Here is a 10429-nt window from a genome sequence, read left to right on the forward strand (position 1 = left end):
TGTATTAAAAATGTATTTAATAATAATGAGACATATATTTAAAATAACATGTATTATCTTTTAAAATATAATATAAGATTTTGTTGTGTAAGGTCTCTTACAGTTTTACTGAAGGACGTTATTCCTGATAATATTTGGACATTTTAACAGTGAGGTTTGTAATAGCCCGCAGTCACTGCAAGTTTGTAAGAAAACCATCAAAACTTGAAGACTTTTAATGAGTTCACCCTGTCCTAAAATGCTCGACAGAGCTCACAACTCTAATAAATAATTCAATTTAACATCGGTCTGCACATTTACGGCTGAATAACGACGTGTTCTGTGAAAGCACTATATGAAATCTTGGACATTTCTGAACTAACTGCCTAACAATAGTTTTCTCTGACTGAATATCACTGCCCTCACACTCACACTCTCTCTCACACACACACACACACACACACACTTGACCAAAGCACCGGACGACCTCGCTTTATTGTGAAGCTGCTGGAGCTCTTACCGGATTCTCCAGGTACAGTCGCGGTGCGAGGAGATCCCGGTGGAGATCCGTCTCTCTATCCGCCCAAGTGAGAGTCTAAGATCTGGTAACTCCGACAAAAAGACGAGTGCGGTATGCACGGTTCTCAAAGACCCGACGTGTCCACGCGCATTGTCCGATTTAAGTGAAGAGCTTTAGAAGCTTTTGAAGTGGTGCGCTTTACGCGACGCGCTCGCGCTCGTGCCCTGCTTTTAAAAATACTCTCCAGACGCAGGTGGGCTATAGGGTCGCGCAAAGCCAGAGGAGTCAGAGCGCAAGTTCATCTCAACACAAATCTGATGAAGACACGAACAAAGATATGCAGGATGCTGCTCATACAGACACATGCGCGCGCGCGCGTAAAGGGGGTGACGATTTGGGATAGATTTTTTATTTAATTTTTTTTGGTTTTGCAAATTTCAATAGCATTTAAGCGGCATTTTAACAGGAAATCCACCTTTTTGTGTGTGTGTGTGAAATGTAACAAAACAAAGAGGACCGATTTAACACAACTTAATGATAATACAAGCCCAAAGGGGAGCTCAGCCCAGAGCAATAGAAATCTCATCATCATTCATTAACTCATCAAAAGACAACACACACACACTCACGCACGCAAACACGAACACACACACTGTGCATCTATTCTAGGACATCCCATGGCTTCATAAGATGGAGTGAGTGTGATCTCATTAACAACACAACACAATGGTTTAACAGCATACATATTCATGTAAATTCCATGAGCATTATTTTGCCGATGTATGAGATTCAGAATGTGTGTTTGTGCGAAAATAAAAACTAGGTCGTATAGCCCACCCAGAGCTTCCTGTTCTTATGGGGGCTGTGTACAGAAAACACACACAAACACATCAAACACTCAATTACACAACATGCAAACCACACTAAATGACCTAATACCAGCCTTCATCCCATCTCCATCTTTTGTTCACACATTCTGGCTGCCGGAGTGGATATATAAGACACAGATGATAAGAGAAGATGAATGATGAGCAGGCCCAGACATAATCTGTTCAGTTTTTTCCACACTTTCTGTAGTTTTTTGGTGGGGAAATCTGTAGAATGGAAATATAATAATATTTCAAATATGATATATTAAATAAAGGGAGCTGGAAGTACTGGACACTTTTATTGGAAGCTGAAAACATTATCAAATTTGCTGAAATGTTTAAGAAATGAAAGGGCAGGAGAATATGCAAAATTTGTGAATTATGGCATGACTAAAAATATTTACTTCTGGAAATGTATTTGTGTTAAAAGGAATATTTCAGCAAAAAAAATAATAACAATAATTTGCCCATCTACATGTAACCAAATTGTGTGTGTGTGTGTGTGTGTGTGTGTGTGTGTGTGTGTGTGTGTGTGTGTGTGTGTGTAGAGAGAGATAGAGAGAGTACATTAAGAAACTTTCATAATACACTTTGGGACAAGAAAGAACAAAAGAAAAACATCACTGTCAAAAAGTTTTAAGGGTTGGTAAGATTTGTATGCTTTTAATTTTACTGTATATTGAAATGACAATACTTTGGAATAATTACTATTTTTAATTTGTTAGAAAGAAGTCCCTTATGCACACCAAGACTGCATTTATATGATGGGGAAAATATGGTATAAAATAGTAATATTGTGAAATATTATTATAATTTAAAACAACTGATTAAAAAGCATTATACAATTAGCTAAAATATTCAATAAATTCAAGGGTAAGATAATATGCAGATATTTGTGAATGATGACAAAACTAATAATATTTATTGCTGGATATTTATTTGTATTTAAAGTCATAGTTCACCTAAAAATCAGCCATCATGTTCTCGCCTACATGATATTCTAAACCTGTATGACTATTCTTATATATATATATATATATATATATATATATATATATATATATATATATATATATATATATATATATATATATATATATATATATATATACACTTTTTTCAAAATATCTCATTCTGTGCTCAAAAAAAAAAATAGATGGAAAGTCATGACATGATGTGAGGATGAGTAAATTAATTTGTATTAATTTACTTTTTTGGGTGCAATATCCCTTTAAATCATTTGACATGCCCCTCAGAGGTCGAGTGGTTGCAACTCAGCACCTAGCTCTAATAGGTGAGAGGTCAAAGAAGCACAGCCATAATTCTCTATGAATCAACCCCCTGGGAGTGTTAATGTGTGTGTGTTAGCCCCTATGTCAAGGAATTTATTAAAAACACACAAGAGTAAAATCAAGAGAGGGAAAATATAAGACTGTGCATGCAAGCCTAATTAAGAAGAAACACCTTTCTTCTCACTTCTTGTCTCGCTTTGTCTGAGTGTGAGATACGGAGACAATGTGCGTGAAGAAGGAGAATGTGTGTTGATTGTGAGCATGTGTGAGAGAGCGCTTATGTGTGAGTATGTGTGGTTGTGTGTGTGTCTCATCACCATACAGCTGAGACTGCAGGTGGTGGATCTTTCAGTGAAAGACAGTCTCACTTCTCATAAGAATCACTGCCAGATAACACACACAGGAGCCACTGTTTATCGCACACATACATACACACACACGACTGCAAATGAAGAAATAATCAAGCCTGATCGCAAAACATCTTGGACACATTAAACACGATTACATAGTGGATCTCCGAAACAGATGTCTTAGAATGTATTAAGCATAAATCGCTCATAATTCTCTAAATGACAATAAAATATGTATCAATTAATGCTATAAAGCAGCACTGGTTACATAAGTGCCTCATTAAAAACAATGAAATATGAATTATGGGATCCAATATTGATCATTAAAAAAATTCAACCCATCTTGGGTGTTTAATATGTTTTTTCCCCACCAGAGATGCAGTGCGGAGATTCATTAGGGTCTGAACACACACACACACGTACACACACACACACACACACACACACACACACATTGCTCAGTGCATGGGTACATTCACTGTATTTTGTTCCTGTCTTATATTCGAATGTCACTAGCTCAACATTACTTCTTTATCGCTCTCTCATTTTTCCTTTCACACACAGTCTCAGTTTCATGTTCCTCCGTCTTCTTTTTCTCATTTTCTCCTCCTTCACGGGCTAAAACAGTGGAGGGACCATTAGACGTATAGCAGAGTCCCAGAAACAGCTTTGATCATCTGTTCATTAGATCACATGGGAATATCATGGAAAAGGAGACAGATACGGGGATGGGCGTTGGAGCATTTTCAAGAGGATGCACCAAATTTGTAATATCAGAATGTTTTGCACCCACAAAACTCCATATAAAAACCAGTTTTACCACTTACATTTATCATTTTCAATAAAAATAAACATTATGCCAATTACAACATTTATTTCATCATACACTTGGTGAAAAGATTAAAAATAATAATAAATAAATTGAAAAATAAATAAAAAAATAAACCAAAAGTTTTTTGTTTTAACTGGGCCTTGAAACCTACACTATCCTTCAAGAGGTTAATGTTAGGAATTTGTAAGAATTTTTTCACTTTTGCCAAAAAAATCTCTTATTCTCATCAAGACAGCATTTATTTGATCAAAACATCAATTTTGCATCAAACACATTTGACATAAAAACTGTGATTTTGTGAAATAATACTACAATTAAAAGCAAGTGTTTTCTTTTGTAATATATTTTAAAATGTAATTAATTCCTGTAATGGCAAAGCTGAATATTAATACTCTAATTTGCTGCTTATTATTATCATTGTTGAAAACAATTATTCTGCTTAACATTTTTGTGGAAATTGTGATACATTTAATTTTTGATCAGTTAATTGAATAAAACTATTCATTTGTTTCCTTTAATTTCTCTGTAAACATATTTCTTTGATGAACAGCGTTCAAAAGAAGCATTTATTTAAAATAGAGATATTTTGTAACATTACAAATACCTTCATTGTCACTTTGATCATTTTAATGCATCCTTGCTGAAAGACAAATATTACAAATATAATCTTTACAACCCTGAATGTTAATGTGATTGTCAAAATGACTGTATTTGTCGTCTCTTTTGCTCTGCAAGCGATCATTCATCTCACAGCTGGACCATACAGCATGAATCTGCTTTTGGAATTTCACAATGTCTTTAATCTCTTCCCACCCCCATAGAAATGGCACAGGATCCCAGACCACATGACCTGTGTTATTATATAGGATAAAGCCAGTGTCCACCGCTTACAGCAGTGCAATGGTTCACCCTTCTGTTCTCTCAGATGACATTACGTCCACCATATCCCCATTTCCAGACCCGACTGAGGCTTTTTTTTTTCATTCTGGCAATGGAAAATAAATGATTGAAACCCATATCATATTTTCTTGAAGCAATCCACATGGACTGTAATGACATCACGCCAGAGGCCTGTCATTCTAGGCACAACTTCCCAGGCTGTTTGGCCAAGGAACCAGATTCAGGTGTCAGGTTGATGAAATTATGTGGCCACATCCAAATGGCAGCGTAAACACCTGCTCTTGTGTTGACCAAACCACAGTACAGGCCTACACAGATACACATTTGTGTGTGTGTTTGTTAATATTATATTCATGTTTTTTGAAAAAAACTATTGTATAGTGCTGCATTAATCTGATCAAAATACAGTAAAAATAGTAATATTAGAAAGTATAACTTTTTTAATGTAATTTATTCTTGTGATGGTAAAGCAAAAATGTTCAGCAGACATTACTCTAATTTTCAATGTCACAATCCTTAAGAAATCATTCAAGCTGATTTGGTACTCAGTTATTGCCAGTTATTATTGGTGCTCAAATTAGGCTCTTATTATTATTAATAATGTTAAAAACATCGATTAATATTAGTGGATCAAGGCTTTTACACAACTATTGAGCAGCAAAAACTGTTTTCAACATTGATAATAATAAGAAATATTTCTTAAGCACCAAATTATGATTTCTAAAGGCTCATGTGATACTGAAGACTTAATGGCTGCTGAAGATTATTCATATTATAATTAATAAGGAATAAATTACTTTTTAAAATAAAATCAAATAGAAACCAGATATATTAAAATGTAATAAAATTGCACAATAATACTCTTTGTACTGTTTTATTGTGTATATTATTCCAAATAAATGCATTTAAATGGTGTGCATGAAACTTTTACAGAAACTTAAAAAGAAAAGTGAATTATTCTGAACTTTTAACCAGCCATGTCCTTGTATAGTCAAATTAAGTGTCAGACTGTTTTCATTAAAAAACAATCTGGTATGTTGATTAAGCCGTTTTTAGATGGCCCTCACAATATGCTGCAGCTGATTTTAGGTTTAACTATCCTTGCGGGGACATTTGGACCCCCAACAATGTAGGCTTAATGTGACCTACACACACAAAGAGCGGAGGACCTGCTGTTACGCTCAGGACAATCATTCTTCCTAACACTATAACCTTCAGTCAGTCGTTTACTTTAACATTCATCCATCTCTCATACTCACGTATACACTCAAATCCATTAAGACTCAGGAAGCTGGGATAGCTGGCGTTAAAGTTATGAGTCATTAAAGTAAATCTGAGACAGATCAGACCTTAAGACATCACTGGAAAATGCAATAGCGTTATACACTCAAGTGCAGCTCTGGTGGAAACACACACACACACACACACACACACACACACAGGTTTTTTGACTGGTAGGTAGATGCTCTTACACCCTGGAGGCAGCCTGACCCAATTCTGCCTCAGAGAAGATGCTGTAAGGAATCTTTTCCCCTCTCTTTCCGCCTATTTCTCTCTCCTTCAGTTTCTCGCTTTCGCTGCAAATTATGCATGCGATAGTGACAGTTTAAAACAATATATTACAAATAAAGAAACAGAGGTGTTGGTGTGAGAAAGTGTGTAAATTATGGAGGGCGAAAGGGGGAGGTGTGAGTGAGTGGGGACATGCTGATGTAAGGTTTAAGGTTTCACATCGATGAAATGAGGGCTTTCTAAAAAGCCGCATGCCCCCTCTGCTGACAACACTGCGGTATTACAATCTCGTCTCAGCACCCACCCAGGTTTGTCTCACCGTTCGTGACTCTGTTTTAATCCCCTCAGAGTCTTTCTTTGTTTAAAGAGGGAGTGGATAGGAATGATGAAAGATATCTACCTCTGTGACTTTGTATGTCTGTCTCTACACTTTGTGAGCGTTCAATAATGATCGCGCAGACTTCCTCGCCCTCCCACGGCACAACACTCTCTTGACGTGCTCGTGAACCACCGAGATTGTTCAAGGAAGGGACGCAGATGATTCAGGAGGAACATCAAACACGGACCACCACCACACATGTATGAAATATTAATAAAGGCATCCCTCTTACATAATATACAGTGCTTATGTAAGAGTTCTATTTAAGTAGAGGATATTGTCTAATGATCTCTCGAAGAAGGGGCGAGCCTTATGTGTCGGTTCCGTTGATTAGGCTACAGCTCAGACAACTAATTTGACCAGTGTTGCCAGGTACGGCGGAATTGGGCTACTTTAACTCTCATGTCCGCGGGTTGAAGCAACCCCAGTAACGTGATATTTAGATCCTGGCATGCGAATTGTACAAGGGAAACCCATTCAAAAAACGTGTATTTTTACCTGGAGACCACCCTCGAAACGCCACTGGGTTAGTAATGGGCTAATTTTGATTAGCAATTTGCACGGTTTTCAATACCTGGCAACCCTGAATATGATCCTTGGTAATGAAGCAAACTGGACAGGGAACCATGAATCTGAGCTCACATAGTTCTCACATGGACTATTGTGTAAACTGAATCTGAAAACCGAAACGAGTAAATTATTTGGAATTTGCAGCTGGTGCCTCAGTCTTGAAAAAAAAAAACTTTAGATGGAGCTTCTTTTTTTTTTTAAATCCATTAGCTTTATACCAAGCTATGCTAAACGGCTAGACTTACATATAAAGTAATTAGAAATTGACAGAAGCTATAAAAATGTTTACAGAAGCTATCAAAATGTTTACTAAGATAAAATGAAAAACTTTCAATTCAAGCTGTGTGTTGCTTGTGATATTTACACCATTTTGAACATATTTTCTTAAGAATGGTTGTCAATAGAGAATATTCTTTATGGCAGCAGAATTATTTTACTGCATCCACCAGCAGGAGTTGGGCCATATACAGTAGTCAATCAAACCATCATCCTTTATTTGGACCAGATTCAAGTGAGAGTGGATTTTCTATCTGTTTGCTTTCAGTCTGAAGGTATAATTACATTGTATTAAGTTAATTACATTCCATTTGGATGACATAATAATCAATACATTTAAGACCTTACAATCCATATTTACCTCTATAAACGTCATGAATCACCATTGCAGAACATCATAGTTAAACTATAGAGTTTCTATTTTAAAAGTGACACACGTTGGACAAGTGCCTTCATGCATTAACTATACATATAGCATTAGTATTACAGTAGCTAGGAAATATGTACATATCTGATTTTTGAATAGCCACATCAGTTGAACAGTCTAATTTCTGTGCCACTAAAGTGCACATAAAATTATTGTTTTCAAACAGGTTTCCCCATCTTCCTTTGGTCAGAAGGGAAAATTGTTTTTTGAGTGTTTAGTTACAGCATCTACCAGCAGGGGTTCACAGGGCCACGCTAAGCACCATAAACCTGAGCTAAGATATTGGAGAAAGTCTCATCAAACCAACCTGTTTCAATAGTAGGCCTGTATTCTCCTACATGGAATAGACCATTGAAGTGAACAGGAAATGAGTGAAAGATTAAAAAAAAAATCCCTGTTGTTGGGAACAATCTCTCTCTTAGACTTGTGCAAACATGCTCACAAACACACAGCAAAATCAGTGTTTCTGTCGACTGGTAATGCTACGGTTACTAGCTCTCTCCTTTGATAAGTTTGCTAATGAAGGCTGTATAAATTAGAAGTTTCTCTCTGAATATTAATAACGCATATATCATTGGCGCTGTTGTTTCTGTTGCTTCCATGGAGCTGATTTACATATGAAAAATGGAAGCTTTCTGAAAATTTCTGAAGTTTTTGACCTAAAAAGATGCCCCAGATACCTCGAAATCCACATCAAACATGCTCGTCTCCCTCTCTTCCTCTCTCTCTGTGTTCCACATGTACACGCTCACTCGCAGGGACATAAGCACAACCACCATTTTTAGGTACCATGACATCATCTCTGTCAGATTTTCAAAATAATTAGTTGCTTTCTTCATGGCTGGCATACGCTGTAGTGAATAATTTTTTTAGCTGAAGCTGTCATAATGATTCAAATGAGAGACTTTGATCACACCCTGTATTCACTAACGAGTGGGGTGTTTAAACCATTCATGATGTCTTTAACGATGTGTTTTTGATAGCATTTTTGCTGGTCTCTTTGAAAATTCCTGCAACTACATAATCGTACTAGAACATACGCAAACCTTATTGTTCGCGACTTTCACTGAGATTCTACTGTAAGAAGATGAATGTGATGAATAAACTATTTTGATCCCTGTCTGCATTTACGGTATTAGAAATATGTGCAAGTCTACTCTTTCTGTGTAATTCTCACTTTTGCACATAGAGTGTCTTGAATACTGACATTAAGCTGTGAAGGCTAAAGGAGAGCATACACTTTTATCCAAAGGAAACTTCAAAGGTTAGATGCAGATGTCCTAATCTAAAAAAAAAAAATAATTTATAAATATTTATAAAAAAAAAAGTAAAATGTTTTTTCTCTTTCTCTCCATGTTTGTTGCACCAAGGTAATATTAAGGTAATATTATTCCCCAATATTAATAAGCTTTGAAGCAGTTAAAAATTATAAAATGTTTTTTCTTTTCTTCATGTTTCTGCTTGTTGGTTGCAATAAAATGTTTTTCCAGTATTAATAATCTGTGAAGCAGTTAAACTGTGTATTTTTGTCTAATAAATTAAAATAAAGGATTATGCATATACATTAGCATTTAGAGACTTTTTATCCGAAAGCACCTTGCATAAGAGAAACAAAAGCAATTAATCAAAGAACCAACCCTATTTGTAATACACAATGCCAGGTTTATTAGTCAACTAGATTAGATTAGGTTAGATTAATAAAATTTGCTTTTTAATAATTTAATTCCTTTAATGAGGCTTTTCTGCATTATTTATTAATGCTCTACCTAAAATAAATAAATAAATATATAATCAATCATAGAAACTGTATAAGTCACTGACTGTATGAATTGCCTTTTTAACCAAACTTTTCAATAAATCAATAGATAAGACAAAAAATTTTGTGTCATGCATGGTCCCAAAGGCATTCCCTATGGGAGGGTTTCTCAGACCTCTCCATGAAGTACCCCAGCACTGCACGTTTTGTATGTCTCCCTATATCTGACACACCCACTTCAGGTCTTCCAGTCTCCACTAATGAGCTGATGAGTTGAATCAAGTGTATAATCGATGAAAAATGTGCAGGGCAGGGGGTACTCCAGGAAAGGTTTGAGAACCACTGCCCTATGGTGTTTTTTAATGGTGATCTCTTATCTCAGATCACACTGTCTATGTCATATATGACAACATCTTCAAAAAGTGAGCATCTCAATAATGTTCCCTTTGAAACTGAAATAAAAGAATTATTTATCCTTGTGAATTTCTGGGCCTCAAGCAAGTGTGTTTGTGTGTGTACGTTCAGCTCCCTCCTGTTGTATGAGTGTGTTTGGGTCTTGCGTTGCATGGCTCAGTAATCCCAGTGCAGTCACAAGCTAACAGTGCCTCTCTCCTGCCGAGACTTAGCGCACACAATGTGAGCGGCATGTGACTGCATTAGCATAGCTCACTGTCAGACTACACTGGTCTAATCTCTGTACAGTCACGAACCACAGAACCAACAAAGCCTAAGAGAATAATAAAGCAGGAGGAAACTCTTGAAAAAAA

The 10429-nt window shown here is 36.2% G+C and overlaps 1 protein-coding gene across 1 annotated transcript in view; it reads right to left on the bottom strand.

Moving 5' to 3' along the window:
- The window catches only part of LOC127949172 (receptor-type tyrosine-protein phosphatase S), a 66629-nt gene extending 65790 nt beyond the window's left edge, over positions 1-839 (bottom strand). Inside the window, exon 1 of the mRNA XM_052546157.1 lies at positions 500-839. The gene's annotated coding sequence lies outside the window, so the exon portion shown is untranslated. The remainder of the gene's footprint in view (positions 1-499) is intronic.
- Between the last annotated feature and the right edge of the window lie 9590 nt (positions 840-10429).

Source organism: Carassius gibelio, chromosome B1 (assembly GCF_023724105.1).
Source record: "Carassius gibelio isolate Cgi1373 ecotype wild population from Czech Republic chromosome B1, carGib1.2-hapl.c, whole genome shotgun sequence".
Lineage (NCBI taxonomy): Eukaryota > Metazoa > Chordata > Actinopteri > Cypriniformes > Cyprinidae > Carassius > Carassius gibelio.